Source organism: Periplaneta americana, chromosome 2, assembly GCF_040183065.1.
Source record: "Periplaneta americana isolate PAMFEO1 chromosome 2, P.americana_PAMFEO1_priV1, whole genome shotgun sequence".
NCBI lineage: Eukaryota > Metazoa > Arthropoda > Insecta > Blattodea > Blattidae > Periplaneta > Periplaneta americana.
Genome location: NC_091118.1, coordinates 154,919,727 through 154,935,717, shown reverse-complemented (window position 1 = coordinate 154,935,717; position 15,991 = coordinate 154,919,727). Strand labels below are relative to the sequence as shown.

At 35.0% G+C, this 15,991-nt stretch overlaps 1 protein-coding gene across 1 annotated transcript in view; it reads left to right on the top strand.

The window, feature by feature from the left end:
- Positions 1–15,991, top strand: part of LOC138694712 (homeotic protein antennapedia-like) — a 1,006,890-nt gene that overhangs the window by 266,957 nt on the left and 723,942 nt on the right. The gene's annotated exons all lie outside the window — the stretch shown is intronic.

Here is a 15,991-nt window from a genome sequence, read left to right as displayed (position 1 = left end):
TAATATGGTGGGGAAAAAATTAAAGACTGGAATTAATTCATAGATAACAGTGATTTCCAAATCTTCAAAAGCAACGACAGCTTATTCGGGGAACAACTGTCAGGGTTATACACGAATGAAATTGCGCCATCAGCTCAGTATTATCTTCTTCCGAGTATTGTCCTGATAGTCCTTCGGCCTGTAAAGACCTCCAAAAAGCTTGGTATCGGTGGAGAGACAACCGGTTAAGTGAGCTCCTGGAAATGCATTTTGCTTAATATTGAAAAACAACCTAACAATTATTCTATGACGTTTAATAATAATAATAATAATAATAATAATAATAATAATAATAATAATAATAATAATAATAATTATCATCATCATCATCATCATCATCATCCGTGGCGCCACAGCCCTTTAAGGGCCCAGACCGACCAGACGGCTGCTGGCCTCACGTCCACATGCCAAAGCAGAAGTGAACGGTCATCCAATCAAAATGGAGGTATCGTATGGTTAGCACGATGATCCCCCCCATAAGGGCGCAAATAGCCACAGTAGCTGACGTACTCTTTTTAAACCCCACTAACTAACTAACTAACTAACTAAATAACTAACTAACTAACTAACTAACTAACTAACTGACACCCTCAACGTTATAGCTGGCTTTCGCAACCGGATTTCGCTACCTATCGTAGCTTCCTAATTGCATCACGATGCTGGGTGGGCACCGGTTCCATACACTGTCCGAAATTTCATGAGAAAATTTCTTCCCCCATGAGAACTCGAATCAGCGCGCATTCCGTAACGCGAGTACTAGGCAGGATGCCTTATATCAGTGGTCGTCAGCACTCTCTGAATTGTGCAAAGGGTAAGCGGTGCCGTCCCGTGTGCCCCGCCGTGCAACAGGAAGAGATAGAGAGCATAATCGATAGCAGCTACGAGTGCACCATGGTGCACTGTGTTTTCCGCGGGTAAGGGACGTTAGCCCCAGAGTGCTCTGTCCTGACGACCGCTGTCTTAGACCATGACGCTACGGCGCGAGAACATTAAAAGTATGTTCCCCTCTTTTACGATGTTAAGGAATTCTTCGACTCTTCTGTGGACCTAAGTATTTTCCAGTAATTTAGGTTCTATATTGTTAAGGTTATCTTGATTTATATTTTGAACATATTTTAAATGTAAGCCTATTTATTCTATCTTTTGCTTTGTATTAACCTTTGGTTTATAGTCCATATCATAAGTGTCTATACAGCCAGTATAGGCCTACATCTCACTTGACAGTATGTGTCGGAGGAAAAACAATTGTTTGTATAGACTACATCTGAAGTCTGATTAGAGTAATATGTAGCTATATTAGGCACTGGTCATCCTACCTCATTATCTCCTGGCCTAGTTGCCTCATGAGAAATGACTTGTTGGTGTCACTCCAGACCTGTCTTCGGACAGTTGAATAAACAACAAAACAACAAGTGTCTACAGCATCACTCTCAATGTAGTACATAGCATTGAATAAGCTTAGAATAAATACAATAACATAAATTCCCGTCTTCAGCATTTCATCTCTCGTAGCCTACGTTGGCAGGTCTGATGTTACATGCGCTCTGCGATTGTGATCAAGACGTTTAGTTCAGTATTTGGTCGTACTATATTATATTATTCTTAAATAATTATACCGGCTTATTTTAGCCTACTTGTTTATATAGGCAATAATGTAAGCTTATTTATTTAGTTTTTAATCAATTTGTGTAGTCTACTTATAATCTTTTTGGTAAAGTAATTTACGAGAGTGGTATACGATTTGTGTATAAACTCATCTTGCTTATCCGTGAACCTCTTTGAATAAATTTGAACACGGAAATAATGTTTTGGACGGTGGATCGGAAAACAGTTTCTTTAGGTAGGACATAACTCCTCCCTTCAGGGAATGCGAACAGGGTGTTGAATGCTTCGTACTTCTCAGGTTTAATGGCACGGCATTTGTTCTGTGTAACGCATTGCTATGTATGTTTGATAGAGTGTACAGACAGAGGAAGTGGGAGTCTACTGCGGTAGACCGCCTTTACGTATCTCCTCTCTGTCTAGAGCCAGCAAGCGAGTTGGCCAAACCGTCTTTGGGGCCCTGCCAGTTGCTGCTCTTCTCCCAAAGCCAATAGCAAGCTTGTCGATCTACTACGTATTCCGAACACTTTTTAGTGTTCAGTTAATTTTATATATACGCGCACACATTTAAATACTGTTAGTTTTGTTACATCTCCAACGCAAATATCCACGAGTAAGCGAGGTGAATGATTTCCCGACGTCAACAGTGAAGGTCGTTATTTGTCATGATGCTATCAATCTCACTGATCACAGAATCGAGTCCTATTCAAGACGTTGGATCTCCCTTGTGTGTTCGTAGCATACGTATTATAGTGCCGAGTGATGGAGTCGAATGCTGACGGAATGGCTAACAAGGAATACGGGATTCTAGAAAAAAAAATAGGAAAATTATTTTATTAGTTCAAGGGCTGCTGTTACTTCTATCTTTTTCCTTCTCGGATTTTCACATTCGTCCTCATTTCTTCTCCTAATCGTATTTTTCTTTCTCTATCCCATTCTTGAGCTTTCTCCTATTTGTTTGCATTACCTTTTTTTCTTCTGTCTTTCTAATCTTTTTCTTGTCATCATTTTTCTTTCTTCTGCGTTATCTAACTTTTCCGGTACGTAAGTTATTTCCTTTTGTTCTTCTCTTCTTATATTCCCCTTCTGAGTTCATTCTCTTTCATCTCTGGTTTATCTCTGATTATCATTATCTTTCTTTTCTATTCTGCCTCCTCGTCTTTCCCATACTCACCTTTTCCTTCTCATTACTTCTTAATTACCTTCCATTCTTTTCTCCTTCATATTTTTTATTTTATTTTCCATTCTTCTTTTTTTCCTTAATTCATCTCTGTTCCTTTTTTCCATTTTATACTTGTCCTTCTAATCATCAACTCTCTTTCTTCATCTCTTCCTTTGTCTCTATTTTTTCCCAATCTTCCTGATAATTCTTTCCCTTTCTTGTAGGCTACTATCACAGTCTGGTATATACAGTCACGAAGCATAAGTTGTGAGGATGCTAGGAACAATAGACTGTGCTGATACTATTTCGCATTGTCTGTAATGAGGCGATAGTAGCGATCCCAGTGGTTAGCAACTATCTATGGATGCATATTTACTACGTATTGAGCTTCGTGACTGTATATACTAGACTGTGATACTATTTCCCACTTTTTCTTTTCTTTTCCTTTCTCCTTGTCATTATCTCTTCCTATTTCTCTCATTTATCCCTTATCTTAACCTCTCTTTCTTCTATTCTCCATTTTCTCTTAGGCCTATATCCTTCTAGTCATTATCTCTTTCTTTTTCTTTCATTTCTCGTTGTTATTGCCATTATCTTCCTTTCTTCTACAACTCCCCATTTTCTCTTTCTATTTCTCTCATTTGCCCTTCTAATTTTAATTCTCTTTCTGCTACTATCGCCTAGCCTATTTTCTTTTACATTGTATCTCCTTCTATTTCTCTCATTTATCCTTGTCATCTTCACCTCTCTTTCTACAGTAGGCCTATATTCCCCATTTTATCTTACATTCTCTCTCCTTTTTCCTGGTTAAGTTATTACATATTCCTTCTTCTATCTTTCATTTTTGCCACTATATCTTCTTTTCTTCTGCTTTCTCCATTTTTCTCCCCCTTTCTCTTATTTCTGTTATTATCTTTACCTACCTTTCTTCTACTATTCTCTATTTTCCCTTCTTTTATCTCTCCTTACTGCTTCTAATTATCGCGTCCTATTTCTATAATTTATAGACATCGTTGTCTTTACTTTGCATTCTTCTCCTATTTCAAATTTTCAGTTTCTTTTGCTTTGATTTCTCATTGCCACTATCTTCATTTCCCTTTCTTCTACAATTTCTCATTTTCTATTCCTCTTTTCTCTTGTCATTATCCATTCCTATTTATCCCATTCATCCTTGTCATCTTTACCCCAATTATTTCACTTTTAGCCATTTTCTCTCATTTCTCCTTATCACTATCTTTATCTCTCCCTCTCTTTCTTTTGCTCTTACCTATTTTCCTTTTCCACCATTTCTTTCCCTTTCTTTTCTCCATAAGTTCTCTTTTTTTCCTTTCCTTCCGATGTCCCAGTTCGTTTTCTCATTTCTTTCTGTTTCATGTCATTCTCATTCCCATTTTTTCCTCTCCAGTACTCCCTTCCCTTTTCCCCATCTCTCTACCTTTCGTTCTCATTATTATTCTCATTTACTCTGTTCTTCAATTCTTATTTTCCTTCTCATCATCATTTTTCTTCTTCTATTTCTTGCCCATTGTTTCTCTTCATATCTCCAAATCTTACCTTTCTTTTTAATTATTCTCTCCCAATGTTCTTATCATTCTCTTCCCTTTTCCATTTCTCTCCCGATCCCTCTCATTATTCTCCTTAGGTCGTTATCCTTTGCTGTCCGATCCCCTCGTCTTTCCCATTCTTATCATTTTCTTCTTACTGCTTATTATTGTTCTCCTCTTTCCTTCTTCATATTTCCCTTATTTCCAATTATTATTTCTTTCCTCATTTATTTTTCTCTGTTCATTCTCTCTCTTCTTCTTTTCCATTGGTATTTTCTTGCTGCTCATTGTGTTCTTTTGATCTACTCTTTCTCACTTCCTCTTCTCTTTTCTCCATTTTCATCCTATTCCTTTTCATTTGTCTTCTTTTCCCATTTATATTGTCATTATAATTCTGTCCGTTTCTTAACCTCTTTCATGCTTACCCTTTTAATTTTTGTCCTCTTTTTCTTTTCTCAATCTCCTCCTTAGTATTATTCTCATCTTCTCCTCCTTACCCACGAATGCATCAGGTTTTTGGGTAGTAGAGCTATAGGCCTATACCGCTGTTGTGTCCACATTTCCTTCGCCCCGTTCCTTTTACAGTATAGTTCATAATATGAGTATAACGGGTAACCTAACTGCTCTCATTATATTTTCCATCTCTATTATAGTTTCTTTAAGTGATGTCATCTGTTAGATCTTGCCTAATTCCTTTAATTGTCTAGTAAGCATTCTTGATAGTTCAAAATTCTCATACGAAATTGCATTTCGCCACTTTTACATAGTCTTCCAAGTGGAAGTAATATCTACTACAAAAAAAAGTTTAAATAAAATTAATACTAAATAAATACACAATTTCAAAGGAAGTTAATAAACTGTGATGTTGAGATGGGACATAGAATAAATAGATCTTCAATTATTCATAGAATAACACTATGCGAAATTTAGATTGGAGCTATGTACAATGAAATTTTAAGGGAAATTTATTAGAAATAAGTTGAAAATACCAAAATAATGAAGAAAAAAAAAAAGAAATGAAAGGAACTTATGAATTTGTTACAGCTTTAACATTCCGTAACCTCGCTCTGTCGGTATTTCTTCTTCCTTTGGGCATGAGTGTTTGGAATATATGATTTCATTTTTATCTAGATGTATGATTTTTTCAGTTTTGCTTGTTTTTAAACATAATATACTTAGTTACTTAAAACATTTTCAGACGTATAATTTATTTAAGCTACTGAATATTCCAATTGCACTTGGGACACCTTAAACGACACGAAGGAATTAACTTTACTACTTCTTTGTTATTATTAAGTTACTACTACGCCTCCTACTGCTTATAACGAATAATCATATAACCTTACTGACAAAAAAAAAAAAAACTTGTAAAATTTTAGTTCGCCTTTTTTCCGTATTTTATTTTAAATATTGTTGTGATGACACCACTATACCCGTATTTCTTGTTGAAATGATTATTTTCGTCAAATAGTAGGTCTATCACATCCCAGATAATTAATAGGGTCTAGACTATGTATAATATGTTACATAAAATGTAAAATAATTCTAATTAAAGAAGGAAGAAATTGAAATGGCAAAGAACTAGGCTACTGCATGCAATAGCTGTGAATAAAATGATGGTCATCGTGTCACACATGTCAGGATACGATATTAAGGAGTGGAAGGTACGTTACGCCGGCATGAAACTCTATTACCGAGGAGCCAGTTGGCCTTTCCATTGCATTGCTGTTGATAAATTAGTTCTCAGCTTAGTCGCACGTGACGCTCCTGCTGGCCTTCAGAAATGTTCAGGTGAAAATGCCCGAGAATAAATATAACGTCTCTAATCAATTAAATTATTTTATTTCTTTATTTATTTTTAGACTACCTTAAATTAAAACAAACGCACATTTTCTTTAAAAATAAATTATTTATAATACGAATATTTAACATTTCAAAATAGCGTACCTCTGATAGTCTATTAATGCGAAACACCGAAGAGATCTTTTTTTATACAATACCGTATATCTATTTTCATTTCATTCCAAGAATGGCTGAATTTATTTTCACTTCCACATGCTGTATTTTTCTTTTCTCGTGGGCTCTTGTGTTAAAACCACGTTATTCTGCTGTGTAGATATAGTTTATTTTGCGGTCTGAGTTTCCTGTATATACAAATCCCCTTTGTATCCCTTCTGTTACATCTCGCCTCTTACTTCTCACAGCATTTACTTCTTCTAGGTCCACGCAGTCAGTGGGATGGTTACTTCGTGGGTCCGTCGCCTACACTTCACTTAATTAAACCACAGGGATTCGGGTTTCCAAACTCCTGTGTTGTTTTCTCTTGCCGTACTTGCTCCTCCCAAAGTATCGTGTATTAACCAAACTAAAAATATCAGCCACTGGCATTTTAAACGATACGATTTTAGTTACGCTTAATAATAATAATAATAATAATAATAATAATAATAATAATAATAATAATAATAATAATAATAATGAAGACAAGACAAAGTACATACAAAGCGTAATTTTTAGTTGCCTACTATTTGTTTTATTAAATGTTACTGCAGTCGAATAATGACAAATCGCGGTGTATAGGGTACTTTAACGTAACTGAGATGCCAGGGTGTAGGTTGGATTTCCACCTCGAGTAGGCCTATTTGCATTTGTCCGTTGTCAGTGATATCTTGAGTCGTCTTTGCTGGAGGACTGACATCGTATAACCCCACGTAACGGGATTTAGTCACATGCATATTTGGTGTGTAAGATTCAGACTGCCTGGAAGAGTAAAAATTTAAATCATAGGAAGGGTCAGAATATCGAAAGAAGGAAGGAAGGAAGGAAGGAAGGAAGGAAATGACTAACGAAAGGAAAACAGAAGTTAAGAATGTAATGTAGTAACATGAGGAATGGAACAATAAAATTAATAAAAGTGTAGCTGCTAAGTAAAATACTAGAAAGAAAAATGTAATTTGATTTTTTTGTTACTGTTCTTATTTTATAATACATCGTTATAGGCTATATATAATAATACTTACTTACTTACTAGCTTTTAAGGAACTCGGAGGTTCATTGCCGCCCTCACATAAGCCCGCCATTGGTCCCTATCCTGAGCAAGATTAATCCAGTCTCTATCAACATATCCCATCTCCCTCAAATCCATTTTAATATTATCTTCCCATCTACGTCTCGGCCTCCCTAAAGGTCTTTTTCCCTCCGGCCTCCCAACTAACACTCTATATGCATTTCTGGAGTCGCCCATTCGTGCTACATACCCTGCCCATCTCAAACGTCTGGATATAATGTTCCTAATTATGTCAGGTGAAGAATACAATGTGTGCAGTTCTGTGTTGTGAAACTTTCTCCATTCTACTGTAACTTCATCCCTCTTAGCCCCAAATATTTTCCTAAGCACCTTATTCTCAAACACCCTTAATCTATATTTCTCTCTCAGAGTAAGAGTCCAAGTTTCACAACCATAAAGAACAACCGGTAATATAACTGTTTTATAAATTCTAACTTTCAGATTTTTTGACAGCAGACTGGAGACAAAAACTTCATGTATTATTAATAATAATAATAATAATAATAATAATAATAATAATAAGTTAATGAGTCAAGAATATAGATAGCTGGATAAACGTAAACTTCCATACAGAATTCCGAATGAAGGTATTATATCCGAGTTGAAAAAATAAAACAGTATCTACCAGCAAGATTGACTCAAACATGCAAATAAAATGGGAGTCTGTAGCACACAAATTCTAATAAAGGCCAATAGGTAAAAAACCGTAGTTAGACCAAGGAAACTTTGGATTGACCGTTTCATCTTCCAGAACTACTAGCCTAGTAGGCTCAGTGTGCTATTGCTACTTGTGATTATAACTTGTCTTCATTATTATCGTCATAAACTGTAATTCATGTTAAGTAGGCTATAGGCTACGTTTTTAATATTACAATAAGTATTTAAGAGTAAAATACAACATAACATAATTGATATTGAAATAGCTTATTTCTGATGTATTATAATTTTATTATACATCTTGATTACACAACTTTTAACACTATATCACTTCGGAAAACGTGTTATCTGTCTTTCTCGTGTTAAATTTTACATTACCTCGTTAACATGTTTCAGTCTGTTATCAGTCATCTTCAGAACTGGCGCCAAGACCAGCAACAACCAGTCCTGAAGATGGCCGATAACAGGCTGAAACATGTTAACGAGGTAATGTAAAATTTAACATGAGAAAGACAGATAATACGTTTTCCGAAAATAATTTTATTATTGACTGTTATTGATAATTTTCCCAAATAAGAGTATAAATTTTTTTCGTTTGAATCCGATGATTTATAGTCGTAAGTTTATGAGTAATGCTAGTTTCTTATGTTTCGATAAAGGTCGGTTTGAGTTCGAAGACTTCAAAGAACTTATCTGTTATTTTTATTCAATTATTAAAACCACTTATAACCGTCTCTGTTTCTCTTCTCTTCTTCTTTTCTTTCTCCTGCTAAAGTTAAGTTCTCATTAGACAAAATAAATTAACTTGCTAAAGCAGGAAATATGCGTAGTATACTGTCTTAAAAGTTATGTAGTCTGAAATTTGATAACAGGGGTCATCATTGGTGATAGACGTTTTTCTTAAAAATTTTATTCTGTCCACGAATCAAATTGTATAGACCTACAGTGTAGGCTATCTTAAAATAGGTTAATCGAATTTCCCCCAGCCGTTTTGTTTTTATGAATTATTTTATAGCCATAAACGTACCACGTAACATTTTTCTACGATACGACTGGAATCTTGAGTTTTCTTCTTTTCGTCGAGGAACCTAGAGATAACGAGAAATAAGGATGAGGACTTTGGGTTCATGAAACAGGGCATTCAGTTATCTACTTGCTCCGTTACTGAATGTAATTGACGTAATATGTTGATAGAAGTGAATCATGGCAACTATGAAGGACTAGTGAAATGAAATTTCTTATATGAATTAAACATTGCTTTAAGAAAGAGTACAAAATAGGTAGTTTAAATAATAAAAGTGTGAAGCTTATTAACACACTTTCAATGTTATATGAAATTAAACGAAATTAAAAATAGAAAGCTCGCTTACAATGCAACGTAGGCTAAGTCCTCCCCATGTGATAAGAAATCTGTGTACAGTACGGAGAAGAAGAAGAAGAAGAAGAAGAAGAAGAGGAAGAAGTTGTAGAGAAAACTTACTTACTGGCTTTTAAGAAACCCGGAGGTTCATTGCCGCCCTCACATAAGCCCGCCATTGGTCCCTATCCTGAGCAAGATTAATCCAGTCTCTATCATCATATCTCACCTCCCTCAAATCCATTTTAATATTATCTTCCCATCTATGTCTCGGCCTCCCTAAAGGTCTTTTTCCCTCCGGCCTCCCAACTAACACTCTATACGCATTTCTGGATTCGCCCATACGTGCTACATGCCCTGCCCATCTCAAACGTCTGGATTTAATGTTCCTAATTATGTCAGATGAAGAATACAATGCATGCAGTTCTGTGTTGTGTAACTTTCTCCATTCTCCTGTAACTTCATCCCTCTTAGCCCCAAATATTTTCCTAAGCACCTTATTCTCAAACACCCTTAACCTATGTCCTTCTCTCAAAGTGAGAGTCCAAGTTTCACAACCATACAGAACAACCAGTAATATAACTGTTTTATAAATTCTAACTTTCAGATTTTTCGACAGCAGACTGGATGAAAACTAAAGGATGAAAAATATATATGTTTAATATTTACATTTTATATGATTTTATATTGCATCGGTGGTCAGTCGTAGTACAGTCTGTTGACGGTCCCTTCGGAAGAGAATGGGCATTGACCCCAAAAATACTCTGTGTTATTTATGATTGATAAAATGGCTATTGGACATGTTTCTTCCGAGCAAGACTTCCCATTCCATTATTATTTTATCCTTGTTAAAGTAACACCATATCGTCTTTAATAATCTGTATGTTTAAAAAAGTGGTATTAAACAAAAATTCCCTACCTATAATTATAATCTAACGTTAAAATGTAATAAAGATATTTCTCTGAAGTTAAACTCGATATTATGGGTAGAAGTAATATGTTCGTTTGTAGTTGAGCCATTTTTGTTCAAAGTCGTTAAGTGGCTTATCTGTGTAAGATTTCCTTCGCATGACCCTCTGATGTCAGTGTCAGATGATGGTTCATTACTTGCGTCTGCAGTCCATCATTTAAATCTGATGTCTTATATGGGGCGACTATTTAATAGAGCTTATAATTGAAAAGACGCATAAATTTACACCATTCTACTGCCAGGACGCAGAATATTTCATGCGATATATTTAACGCAATGCATTTCGTGATTTGTAGGAAGTTCACGGCGTCAAATTGAATATAATTTACTATTTAAAAAAATATATAGGCTATGTTATAGGGCCTTATATATGTGTGTATGTTTTTACTATAGTTCAACGTACAGGACAGACATAACCATTTAATTAGGAATTATTTGAAATTATTTTGTGTTTTAGAGCAAGCAACGAAGAGCTTAAAAATATAATTCACACTTTTACTTTATTGACAAAAAGTCTTAGCGTCAGTAAATAGTTTAAAATTACGTCTCTAAAAACAAAAGGCCAGTTAAAATGTAACAATTAAAAAGAGATTGTACAATCAAAAAATTCGTCAAGATTATAAAACGGATTTAAAATTAGCCAACTATTGGTGTAAAATTTGAGAGCAGCTCTGCTTAAATAAAAAATATGAGATGGAAATTTATTTGCAACCTTCAATGACATTTGACAAAAGTTTTTTTTAGAAGTCTACATGTTATGATATTAGGCCTAAAATCATTTCCTTTTCTTGTTTCGTAGGAATGAATATAATTTCTTAATGTTAAATTCGGAAGGTTATCTTTAACATACAAAATTAACTCTAAAATATATCAATTTATTACAGTCATGATTTTATAAGAATCTTATTTTAAAACAAATTAGGGTAAAGGTTGGTAATAGCGTGATATGAGTAATATTATGATAGTTCTTTTTGAGAATTTGTTACAAGAGGGAGGGGAGAATAAATAATAAAATATTATAAAGAATAAAAAGAAGAATGAATGAAGGACATAAATGATAACAAGAACAAAACGAGAAACTACATGAGTAAGGAATCAAATAATTTACTTTAGATAGTGCTAAATTCTGCACAATCGTGAGTTTGAAAAATAAAACATGTTATTACGATTGGATAAATTGGATAGATTTCCTATATCCTACTTATTTTCTAATATATCCCGGAGCAGTTGCAGACATGTCTTTGACCTCTTTCTTCTCTCGGGACGAACACAAGATATTCCAGTGCATCGCCATCGGTCTTTCAAACCAAGATAAAGTAGGACTTGGGTAAAGTACGCCTTGTTGTTTAGCGCATTGTTGAAGGGAGGGTTGTACTAATGTGCCATGTTTTATCGCACTGTTAAGTGTAAAATCTTGTATTTTGAAAGAATCGTTGAAAACGTAGCTTGAAAAATAGTTCATGCGAGCTTCAGGTATAACTTATGGGTTTGTTCTCAGTCTCTGGAGGTTGGAGAAGAGCTGCAGTTGGAATATAATGGTTCAAAGAAGAGGGTTAAAGGGTGTAACAGAGATTTAAGCACTGGAGCAGTGTATAGTCTATGTGTATATATACATCTGTCTCTTTCTAGGTTTTGTAATTAGGCGGGGACATTATAATGGAGTTCGGCCCTAGGAGAGTTTATAAACCAAGGCGTGAGACTTTTCCGTTACCCCGCAGCCAGCCACTCCAGTTCAAGCACCACGCGGCGCTGCTGACTCAAGAAATTTAAGAGCAAGACGGGGGAGAAAAGGGAAATGAACAAAAGATACATCGTTGTTGTTGTTTTTACTTTGTTATAAGATTGTTGGTAACGATTTATCGGTCTCCATGGATGAGGAAGTGTAATGAATTTATAGACACACTTAACGTTTGTTTCTAGGGTAGTATGGGGAGGGGTTGGTTAGTCTACATTTTTTAGAAAATTCAGTAAGGAAAGAAGAGTGGGACGATCAGCTAAAGGTTAAATAGGACATTATTAAAATAATTTAACTAATTTGAAGAACTCGCTATCATTATCAGCTACGATTGGTCTGTTTATTGAGAGGAAGCTTTATGGATGAATTATACATCGCAATTATTATGCTCATTTTAGTAAAATACAGCCATAAGAAATGTGTGAAATATGTAGTCTATTCGAAATCTATTCAGAGTTAGCCCTTTTTTTCAGTCTGTAACTAATTTTGGATATTTTATAAGTGTGCCAATTCTTTATTTCCAGTAAAATTTATTTTTGTACGATCTGTTTTTTGCTGTATTTACAGCTGTTGTTGTTAGGCCTTGAAAGTTAGAATTCCCACACGGAAACCTGTTGCTAGGGAAACCATTTTTTCATAACATAAAACTATAGCCTACTGAAATAGACTCATTAGAGTGCACTTATTGGTACTTAGTTACAATTACAGTGCAGTTTTTCGAAGACTTTGGTATTATATTGGAATAGGCTATGTATGGTAAGACTTTCCTGTGTTAAATTTCAACGTACCTCGTTTACATGTTTCGACCTATTTATGGGTCATCTTCAGAACTGATCGTTGTTGGTCTTGGCGCCACTTGTTCTGTTTCCTGTTTCCAGTTCTGAAGATGACCCATAAATAGGTCGAAACATGTAAACGAGGTACGTTGAAATTTAACACAGGAAAGTCTTATCATACATATTCCGAAGTGATACAGTGTTAAAAGTTGTGTAATCAAGATGTATAATATTGCTCTACATTTTCAATGCAAAATATATTGTATTTGCAATTTTAAAAATATTGTGCAAAAATGTTGTAGGCTACAATACACGTTTGTGAAGTGCATTACAAAATTTCGGAAGTTGAAAAACTCGCTCTGCTCGTTTGCGATTTTCAATCTTTTCCTCGATTTTGTAAAACGTACTTTCCAAACTTGTATCATAATGAATTTTATCGTACAACATAGCGGTTAATGGTAAGATTATTAACCTTAAGTGTGATGTTTACATCATTAAAATTATTATAAACAGGGTACGGATTTAATACAACTATAAGGCAGATAATGAATGTAGAGAAAGATGTAATAAGTTAGAAGTTACAAATGACAAAAAGATTACAAAAGTATGGGCATGTTAAAAGGATGGAAGATGGAAAAATACCAAAGGAATTCATGTGATGGGAACCAAAAGGAAGGAATAGGAAAATTTGATCGAAAGAGTAAGAAGTAGCATGCAATTGAAAGGTCATCAGAATATTAGGCCTACATTATTTTCTCGAAATCTGCTGAAGCTATAGAGCTGACTTTTTTTTTTTTACAACATATCGACACATATCTTTTGTTTATCATGTAACAGTAGTTGGTTTGTTAATTCATTTCCTTACAAACATTTTCCATGCAAATATTTTCAAAATTTTAATACACTATCTTCAGTATGATCACTGTAAAAATTATGACCATAACATTTCTCAGTATTTACAGTAATACGTATTTACGATATATTGGATGTACGAAAACATTGTTTCAGTAGGCCTACTTGTAAGGCTACAAAATAAACATATCTGAAAATTTCACTTTTATGTAAACAAAAAAGTTCACAAAATATTCCTTTTGAATAAAAAAGCAAACTTGTGAAAAATGAGCATTAACATTAAAACTTATATTGTTATAATTCACTTATACTTCTCAGACAAATATAAAAATTAACATGGATACAGTTTTAATAAGTTCTCTTCCCTTTATCCATTGAATCAGTGCTGGCCATCCTTGTATATAGCTCGACCAAGCGGCATATAGGCCCTACTACCTCTTTTGTCTATCTCTTTCCTTTCCGTTGTAAAGCCACAGTCTAGCATATACAGTCACGAAGCTCAATATGTAGCAAATATGAATCCATAGATAGTTGCTAACCGCCAGGATAGCTAATATCGCCTAATTACAGACGATGTGAAATAGTACCGGCACAGTGTATTGTTATTAGCTACCTCACAACTCAAGCTTCGCGACTGTATATACTAGACTGTGGTAAAGCGCTCAGGCTCTTCTGAGCTCTAAAGCGCGCGTTTGCACCTATGGGCATCAATTGACATGACTGACATAGGCTATTTAATCCATGGCAGACTCCAGGAGACTTGTGTGACGAAGTTATCCATTATAGATCATCCAGTATTTCAGTTTCCTCTTCCGTTAACATTTCACCATTGTTCCAGTCGTTCTTTTGTCTCTTAGTAATTTCTACAGTAACATCATTTTATTTTTATTAACATATTTAATATTAACCTGGCTATACCTTTATAGAACCGGAAACACTGTTTGCTACCCCTTCCACGAATGGATTTCGATGATACTGGCGAAAATTAGAACAAATCACATTACTAGGTACAGGAGGAAAGAAAAGTAGTTCATCCATTTAGGAAATATCGCAATTTTGGGTTCGATAATTTTCATTAAGTTTTTGTTTAATCAAAATGCAGTACTTTATTAAGAATAAGCGTTTTTACTCACGAACTGAGTTATCCATTCGAACGTATTCATTATGCAGTGTATATTATACTGTCTACAGCACATTAGCGTACAATATAACTTAGAGAATGAAGTTAAATTGAAAAATAATTATAATATGGATATTTAAACACATTTTTGAAAATGGTGGCCGTTCATTTCGATACAGGCTTCAGTTCTTTTGTGCATATTATCGCACTATAGACTATTGCATCTAACTCCAATTGTCAGTTTCGTCCTTCGTACTAGTAACTCACGTTGAAGTAATTCTGTATCTATTCTATAAAATAGTACCTTACCTACTGTAAATTCAATCTTCACTTCTGCCCGACCCGCACAGATAAAATTACTCAGACATGCTATCTACTGTCCGTCCAAGTGGTTATGCCGCAGGATCATAGAAAGGGAGGAAATCACGTGAGAGTTAATTACTTAACGAGGCCCTTTTATTTAAGTTATTTTAAACAGTTGTATAACATTACGTAAACGTTCAATTCCTAACAGAAATTAATGTTTTCAGAAAAGAGCTAAGACAGCCCAGCTTTTACAGAGGGGTGAGCAGAAGCAGGTGGGGGAAATCGGGATGCGACGTAGGCAAACGGACAGTACCTGTGAGAAAATGTGATTCAATATTAAAAGCTCTTTCGTCACTGGAAAACGTAAACTTATTTCTGGAACGTACTATACTCACTAACTCAGTTCTGTTTACTATATGCGGTCTTGATTCTGTGTGGAGGACAGTTGGAACTTCATTAGTAGAAGGGGTGGGAGTGAAGTACATTCAAAAACTCAGGTACAATAAAAATTGAAGTAAAATTAAAATGGTGTCCCTGTATATTTGCAAGCAATGATGAATAAAGAATTGCTATTAGCGCTGCATTTCATCGATAAGGCTATACTGTGATTGTAAAGTATTTAGGGTAGAGAGCATCTTTCTGACCTCGCAGATAGCCGTTAAGATGCATGATGAAGCGCAAAACAGCCGGCACAGAATGTGGGTGGCCTGACTGAGTGATGACCAGTGGGATTTATCTTGCACGTGTTTGGCGTTAAATGACCTGCCTTGTGTGATAGACTGCTATCGCTTCAACGATGTGTCT